The sequence below is a fragment of the Rhincodon typus genome, chromosome 3, assembly GCF_021869965.1.
Source record: "Rhincodon typus isolate 14 chromosome 3, sRhiTyp1.1, whole genome shotgun sequence".
NCBI classification, from domain to species: Eukaryota; Metazoa; Chordata; class Chondrichthyes; order Orectolobiformes; family Rhincodontidae; genus Rhincodon; species Rhincodon typus.
Window position 1 is genome coordinate 106,816,897 of NC_063334.1, and position 8,837 is coordinate 106,825,733.

General features: G+C 42.2%; 1 protein-coding gene across 1 annotated transcript in view; it reads right to left on the reverse strand.

The window, feature by feature from the left end:
* Positions 1–8,837, reverse strand: part of LOC109921340 (solute carrier family 22 member 4-like) — a 104,242-nt gene that overhangs the window by 51,178 nt on the left and 44,227 nt on the right. The window lies entirely within an intron of this gene.

Consider the following 8,837-nt stretch of genomic DNA (forward strand, 5'->3'; position numbering starts at 1 on the left):
GCTGCCGGGCCTGCTGTGTTCATCCAGCCCTGCACCTTGTTGTCTCGGAGACTCCAGAACAGAACCTGTTTGCAACACAGTTACTGCCTGTAATGACTTTTTTTTTAATATCTAAGAACCACTTTCTTGTTCAGCACCCAGACACTGCTTCAATGACTATTTGCTTGATATTCTGAACACCAAAGACACCACCACACCTTTAAATACTTTGGTCATTATAGAATCCAAGGAGTCATAGAGTTTACAGCACAGACAAAGGGCCTTCAGCCCATCAAGTCTGTGCTGGAAGAAACAACTACCTAACACCTCTAATAACAGCACTGGGCCTACAGTCTTGTTTGTCTTGACATTGCAAGTGAATCTTCAGTTTGAGACTTCTCGTGTCTCTTTGACTAGTGAAAGCAGTTCTTCACCATGACAGAGATAGTCGGAACTGCAGATGCTGGAGAATCTGAGATAACAAGGTGTAGAGCTGGATGAACACGTTTTGGGCCTAGATCCTTTCTGAAGAAGGGTCTAGGCCCGAAACGTCAGCTTTCCTGCTCCTCTGATGCTACTTGGCCTGCTGTGTTCATCCAGCTCTACACCTTGTTATCTCTTCACCATGGCAGTTGGTTTCTCTCTCTGCATGTGGCATCACTGTACTTATTGTCAATCTACAGTTACATAGTGGTAATGAGAATTTATCCTGAAATCGCTGTAAGCCTTTGTGATGGTCCCACAGTCCAAAGATGGGCAGGTTAGGTGGATTGGCCATGCTAAATTGCCTATAGTGTCCTGGGATGTGCAAGCTAGCCATGGGAAATGCAGGGTTATAGGGATAGAGTAGGAGGGTGAGACAGGGTGGATGCTCTTCAGAGGCTCGGTATGTGGACACAATGGGCCAAATGGCCTGCTTCCACACTCTAGGTATTCAATGATTCTGTGATAGCCTACAATATTTTTAACCACTAAACTTCTGACCTACTCGTAGCACCTTCCTGACTCCTGCACTCACTGACATTGTAAACAGTTTTCTCTGTTGAGGTACTGTTACCCTCTCTTTTAAAATTCCACCAGTGCTCTTTCTCAAAAATCCAACATTGATTCCTCTGTCCTCACAAGCTACTGCTTCATCTCACTTTCTGAATCTATTAAGGTCTTTTCCATTTTCCAAGTCTGAATTCACCCAAACAACTTTCTGCCTTTACCTGCCACTGTCTTGGTCATAAGTTTTGCAATTTCTACCCTTTAGCTTTCCATCTCACAAAGCAGAATTGAGTGTCACCAAACAGATATAATACTTCACAGGCCTGCACTCAAAAGTTAACATTAAACCCCAAGCAATTTTGTTCAGGATCTAAAAGCATGGATTCCTCTAAGTTCTGAGTTTTCACTCTGTTATCATAGCCAAAAATCCTTTACAAGTACATGTCCATGCATCTGTCCATGATGGTATCGGTAGATTTGACTACCTCACAGTCCATATTGAGGCTTTGTCCTGTCTTCATTGTGTTATATGGGATAGACTTGGAATAGATCTAGCAATGACTGGGCATCCATGAGGTTCTGTGGGCGATCAGTAGTAGCAGAAGCGTACTCCAACGCAATGTACAACCTCATGGCTCCTTCGTCAGCACCTTTCAAACCCATGACCATTTCCATTTGGAAGGACAAGGGTATCAGATCTATGGGCAATCCAGGACCTGCAAGTTTCTCTTCAAGCCACTCAACATCCTGACTTAGAAATATATCATCATCCTTTCAGTTTTACTGGTTCAACATCCTAGATACCCTCCTTAACAACTGTGGATTTAAATACTGCATATGGACTGCTGAGGTTCAAGAAGGCAAATCACCACAACCTTTTCAACGGATGAGAAACAAATGTAGGCCCAGCCAGTGACACCCACATCCCATGAATGAATTCCTTAAAAGTCAAAAATTCAACCCTCATACCCTGCTTTAAGAAAGATGTTGTGAAACTTGAAAAGGCTCGAAAAAGATTTACAAGGATGTTGCCGGGGTTGGAGGGTTTTAGCTATAGGGACAGGCTGAATAGGCTGGGGCTATTTTCCCTGGAGTGTCAGAGGCTGCGGGGTGACCTTATAGAGGTTTATAAAATCATGAGAGCATGGATAGAGTCAAGGTCTTTCCCCAGGGTGGGAGAGTCCAAAACCAAGGGGCATATGTTTAAGGTGAGAGGGGAAAGATTTAAAAGGGACCTAAGGGGCAACATTTTCATGCAAAGGATGGTGCATTTATGGAATAAGCTGCCAGAGGAGGCGATGGAGGCTGGTATAATTATACCATTTAAAAGGCACTTGGATTGGTACATGAATAGGAAGGGTTTAGAGGGATATGGGCCAAATGTTGGCAAATGAGATTAGATTAATTTAGGATATCCGGTTGGTATGGATGAGTTGGACCAAAGGATCTGTTTCCATGCTGTACAGCTCTATGGCTCATTGTTAAAACTGCAGGAGAAAGAAAAATTGGAAACTCTAGTTGCCAGTGTTACATCCAAACAGTGATTAGATATTTTGTTGTTTTGATTGGCCGACTACAGAGAAATCATATCTCTTACATTCAAATGACTTACAGACCAAAGTCTTGTGAAGAATGAATGGAATCCAGCCTTCATATCATCAGAGGAATATGGCCAGTTTGTGAATTCTCTACAAGATTGTGACTGAAGCATTTTCACAAAGGCTTCTTGGAATTAAGCCAGATTCTCACGTTCATGCCAAACACACAAAATACTTTGGATCAGTCCAAATATGTGTGCACTGAACATTGATGCCAGAATCTGACATAACCCTTCTCCCAGCTGTTGAATTCGCTCTTAGATATACTATCACCTGGAGCGCTGCCCCTTGTGTACAGTTAGAACTCGGAGCTAACCAGAAATCAGTGAGCTGAAATTTTACAGCATATTAAATTTTCTGCTCCAGCAACAGGAGGACAGAGAGTGTGTTTTAAAATCCACTTAAGCTGACTTCAGAAGAAACTCACAAATAAACCAAGGAAACTGGAACTTTGGTAAGTAGATGGTGTCTCCATTTTCAGAAAAGAGGATCATTCAAGACAGGAACAATGGTCCTAATATATTAGTTAGAGGTCTATATGTGACTTCAGATCGACATAGTGGGATAGACCCTTAAATACTTTGCATAATGACCTATCGAGGCACTCAGATCCCAGGCCATTTGGAATTGGTAACAAATGCAAGCTTTATTAGTGAAACCCTAAAGGTAAAGCCACCATAGTCTCACCAGACCACAGGACTGCTGTCTCATTAGAGAGAGATCATGACTGTTGGTTTAACCTGAGGGTCACTATATCTTAGGTGAGGTAAAGAAAGAGAATTCTTCGTGGTAACCTCAGTAGGAAAAAAGAAAATGTAGATTCAGGCTTCAGCCGTTTGGTTAAAAGTTAAGATAACAAGGCGTAGAGCTGGATGAACACAGCAGGCCAAGCAGCATCAGAGGAGCAGGAAAGCTGACGTTTCGGGCCTAGACCCTTCTTCAGAAATAAGGGAGGGGAAGGGGATTCTGAAATAAATAGAGAGAGAGGGGGAGACGGATGGAATAAGGATCATCTTCCATCTACCTCCCCCTCTCATCATTTTAAAGAAGACTGCGGCAATTATCCCTGGTGTCTTGGTCAATACTAATTCTTAAATCAACATCACAGAAACAGATTATTTTCTCATTATCACATTGCTGTTGTAACATTTTGCTGTGTTGCTAATTAGCTGTTGCATTTCCTACATTACAACAGAGGCTACGCTGCAAAGAAGTACTTTATTGATTGCAAAACACTCTATGACATTACTTCTTTGTTTTTATCTTTCCTTCGAAATGATTGGAATTACTTGGAGAAAATATAGCACATCTTCAATAAACTGTGTTAAACTGTCATGCTACCTTCATGGTCCCTGCCCACTGATCTCATTAGCTCCTCTGCTTCCTAACTCTTTCACATGCAGATCTGCTACCATGTCTTTCCAAAATTACCCATTCGACTTGTGTGTCCTCCCCTACCATTTGACCCTCCATCCATAAACTGATCCTATTCCTACTTACTCTCCTTAAATATAGGCAGCAGGAGATTCACTCCTTACAAGGCCGAACAGCACAGGCCTATTTCTGTGCTGTACCATCTGACTTGGAACACAAGGCATATGATATAATTAGTTGACTTCAAAATGCAACTGGTGTTTTATTTTTCAGATTCAAATAACATCAGCACACACACCCCCTGCTACTCTTTTATCAATCTGTATCTCTTTCACTTTTCCTCTCTTTCTCATTCTTTCTAACCTCAATCTCCCTCTTTCAGTTTTCAAAATGTACTTTCTTAAGTTTATACAGAACTGACTTAAAGTCAGAACCATCGACTTTTCTATTAAAAAACACTCAGTTTCTCTACTGAAGGTAGTTTATGCGGGTGGTGGGGTGCTTTGGAGGGAAATCCACATAGACATAGGGAGAATGTGCAAACTCCACACAGATACTTACCCAAGAGTGGGTCCCTGGCACTGCGAGGCAACAGTGCTAATCACTGACCCACCCCTAGAAAGAGGTTACAGAACCAGGTGAGTCCCCACTTAGAGTGCGAGATTGTTTTGATCCGGTTTAGTATTGATCCTAGTGGGATCTGATCTGGTAGTGTGTAAGGTTACAATTCCAAGAAGCAGCAGACAGTCTGGGACATTGCGCATGTTTGTTTGAGAGATTCTGATGAGGTGGTTGGGAGGTTCGAGGTCAGAGGAAGAGTTTTTGCTAATGTTGGAGTGCATTCCGAGGACACCCCTGGAGGCTGCTGGATATTCCAAGGCCTGCAAAGCAGGTTCTACAATTTGAGGCTTAAATTGGACATTTTCCTCTTGGGAGCAGGGTGGAAGCCCAATCCCTTGTCTCATCTGAATAAAAGTTGATGTCAACAATAGGAGTTAGGTTCTTAATATGCTTCCCAGAGAGAAAAACACAGTTAAAACTGTAACATATGGAAATGAATATACTGGTTGCCCTGGAGCTCTATTGTGAAGTGTACAAGATAAGGCAGACCGCTATGTGTCATTCACCAGTTTCTCTGTGCCTTCCCACTGGGCTCCAGCTAACCCATCCCCCACCCTCTGCCCTCATATCTATACTTAATCTGACACACTGGCCTCCATGGAAATTCACCATAAGATCAAAAGACCATAAGAGTACAACCACTCAATAAGATCATGGTTTTGTCTGATAATCCTCAACTTCACTTTTTCACTTTTTCTCCGTAATCCGTGATTCCCCTAATGATTATAAATCAGACTGTCTTGGCCTTGAATATACTTAACGACACAGCCTCAATAGTCATCTGCAGTAAGAAATTGCGCAGATTCACTCTGAGAGAAGAAATTCCTCCTCATCTTTTTACTACCTGGGTGACGTTTTACTCTGAGAATGTGCACACTGGTTCTAGACTCTCCATCACAGAGAAACAAGCTCTCAGCATCTATCTTACCAAGCCCCCTCAGAATATTATATGTTTTAATAAGATCACTTCTTATTCTTTGAAGTTCCAGTGAATGCAAACCCAACCGACTCAACCTCTCCTCATAAGAAACTCTTCCATACTCAGGGTCAACCTACTGAACCTTCTCTGTACTGAACCTTCTCCGATGCTAGTATATCTTTCCTTAAAGAAGAAGACTAAAACTGCTTAAGGTATTCTGGGTGGTGTCTAGCCTTGTCTAGCATTAGCAAGACCTCCCCATTTTTATATTCCATTCCCTTTGAAATAAAGACAACACTTCATTGTCTTCCCCATTAGCTGCTGAAACTTATGGCTAGATTTTTGTGATTTATGCACGACGGCCCCCAAATTCACCTATGCTGTAGCTTTGTGAAGTCTATCTCCATATAAATAAGATTCAGCTTTTCTGTTCTTCCAGCCAGAGTGCATAACTTCCCCACATTATATTCCATCTGTCAAAAATTGCCCTACCCCTAAACTTGTCCATATCCCTCTGGAGGCTCCACATCTCATCCTCACCATTTGCCTTCCCATCTATTTGTCATTTGCAAACCTGACGATAATGCATTTACTTTCCTCATTCAAGTCATTAATAAATATTCTAAATTATTGTGACCCCAGAACTGATCCCTATTGAATTCCACCAGATGACATACTGAAAAAGACACCTTTATCACAACTGCCTGTCTTCTGTTAGTTATGTAATCCTCTATCCATGCTCAAATACTGCACCAACATACCAACTCTTAACTTATTATGAACCCTAAGTGCAGTATCTTTTCGAACAACTTTTGAAAATCCAAATATATCCCATGTATCAGTTCCCCTTTATATATCTTGCTTGTTACATCATCAAAGAATTTGAATAAAATTGTCAGGCGTGATTTCACCTTCATGAAGGCATGCTGACTTTCTTTGATTGAAGTATATATTTCTAGGTATCAGAGTAGCCCACAAACCAACAATCACCCTGCAATAGCTACTGATGAATGTAAAGGATCCCATACCCACAACCAATAAAACTGACACAATATTCAAACTACCATGCAAGGACTGTGAGAAACATTACATCAGCCAAACTGGAAGAAAACTGACAATACGGATACACGATCACCAACTGGCCACCAAGAGACACGACCAATTCTCACTGGCCTCAATACACATGGATAAAGAAGGACACGAATTCAACTGGGACAACACATCCATAATAGCACAAGCCAAACAGAGATATGCCAGGGAATTCCTGGAGGTCTGGCATTCCAACCGGAACTCCATCAGCAAACACATCGAACTGGACCCGATATACAAATCACTGAAAAACAGAGTTGGAAGTGATGCCAACCACCCCAGCAAACCGAAGCATACAAACAACAAGCAGGACAGAACACCAACGCTTTACAGGCAGATCGGACTATACAAGTGTATCAGGGTAACAAAACAGCATGCAGGGTACAATGTTACATCTGCTGAGAAGGTGCAGAGAGAGATCAACACTAACATAAAAGAGGTCTATTCAAAAGTCTAAATGTATGAATTATTCCTTGTGGCTAGTCTACTATTTGATTTTCCCAATCTACATGAAGATTAAAGTCACCCATGATTAATGAATTGCCTTTTTACATGCCCTCAACATCTCCTGATTTATTATCTGTCCTGCAGTATAGCTACTGTTAGAGAGCCTATAGACTACTACCATTTGTCTCTGCTCCCTTTGTTCTTTCTTACTTCCACACATACGGATTCTGTACCTTCAAATTCAAGATCATTTCTTGCTATTGTAATTATTCCATCTCATACTAACAGAGCTATCCTTCCACCCCTCCCTTCCAGTCTGTCCTCTTGAAAATATTCACATACCAGTGAATATTTAATTAGATATCTCCCAGATTTAATCTCTTTTCAACCATGCCTCCACAATGACTATAAGATCATACCCATTAACCTATTTATGGCATTAATTCATTTGTTTTGTTCTGAATACTATGTGCATTTAAATAAAGAGACATTAATTTTGCCTTTTTGCAAGTTTACCTGCTTTGACCCTGTTTGATCCTGGATTTCCACATTTATACATTCTGTCCCTTCCTGCACCACTCCGCATATTGTTACCAAATTACTGCAGTGTAGTGCTGCCATTTCCTTTCACTAAGTCCATCTTTTCCCTTTCTTAAATCCTCTCCTATCTAATTAGTTTAAAGTTGTCTCTACAGCCATAGCTATTTCATTCACCCTCGACACCCCGCCAGGTTCAATGAAGTCTGTCTCACTAAAACAGTTCCCTTTTACCCTAGATAACAAGGTGTAGAGCTGGATGAACACAGCAGGCCAAGCAGCATCAGAGGAGTACCCTCCTCCCTTTTACCCTAGTCCTGTTGTCAGTGTCCCATGAACTGAAACCCATTTCACCCCAAAAAAATTTTGAGCTCATTTTAACTCCTTTGTTTTATCTATCCTGCCCAAGTTTGCCTATGGTTCAAGTAATAGTTATTACCTCAAATGTTCTGTTTCTAAGTTAGCTCCTAGTTGTTCAAATTCTTGCAGCTGACCCTCCTTTCTCGTCCTGCCAATTTCATTTGTACATGAATGACAGTAACTGTATCTCTCTCCTCCTGCTCCAATTTCCTTTCCAGCCCCTAGGAGATGTCTAACCTTGGCCTGGGCTGCCTTTGGGACTCCCACTCATTGCTGCAGAGATTAGCATCTTGATTTCATTTATTGATTTGATTTATTTATTTGTCACACGTATCTTGTTACAAAATACATCGAAAAGTGTTGGATACTGTCGCCACTCTCCTGCGCCATCTTAAAACAAAGAAAAATAAGCCAAAACATAGAATATAAAGGCAGGACATTGTAGAGATGAAGAAATTGTCCAACTTTACCGTCCTTCCTGTGAAGTGCTCTGTATTGGCCTATGAGCCTGGTGTCCAGGCATGATCTGCCTTCACTGTGGCGTTGCTGCTGGAGTGTAAGTTGCCACTGTTCGGTGCCATCTCACCTCCACAGATACCCTCGCCCCTATGAGACTTCACTGAAGATGCCACCAATGTCACCGGGTACCACACCGGCCTAAACTCACCTCTGCAGGAGCAGCCATGAGTCGGCACTAGGACTGCCTTGATGATGCAGAAGCCATTGGGAACCCAAATTCACCTCCGACTCTGCTGCCACGAATCCGCATTGCTGGGCCCACTCAAATCCACGGTGCTGGGCCCACTCAAATCCGCACAGCTGGGCCCACTCGAATCCGCACTGCTGGGCCCACTCGAATCTGCCATGCTGGGTCCACTCGAATCCAAGCTGCTGGGCCCAGTCAAGTCCACGCTGCTGGGTCC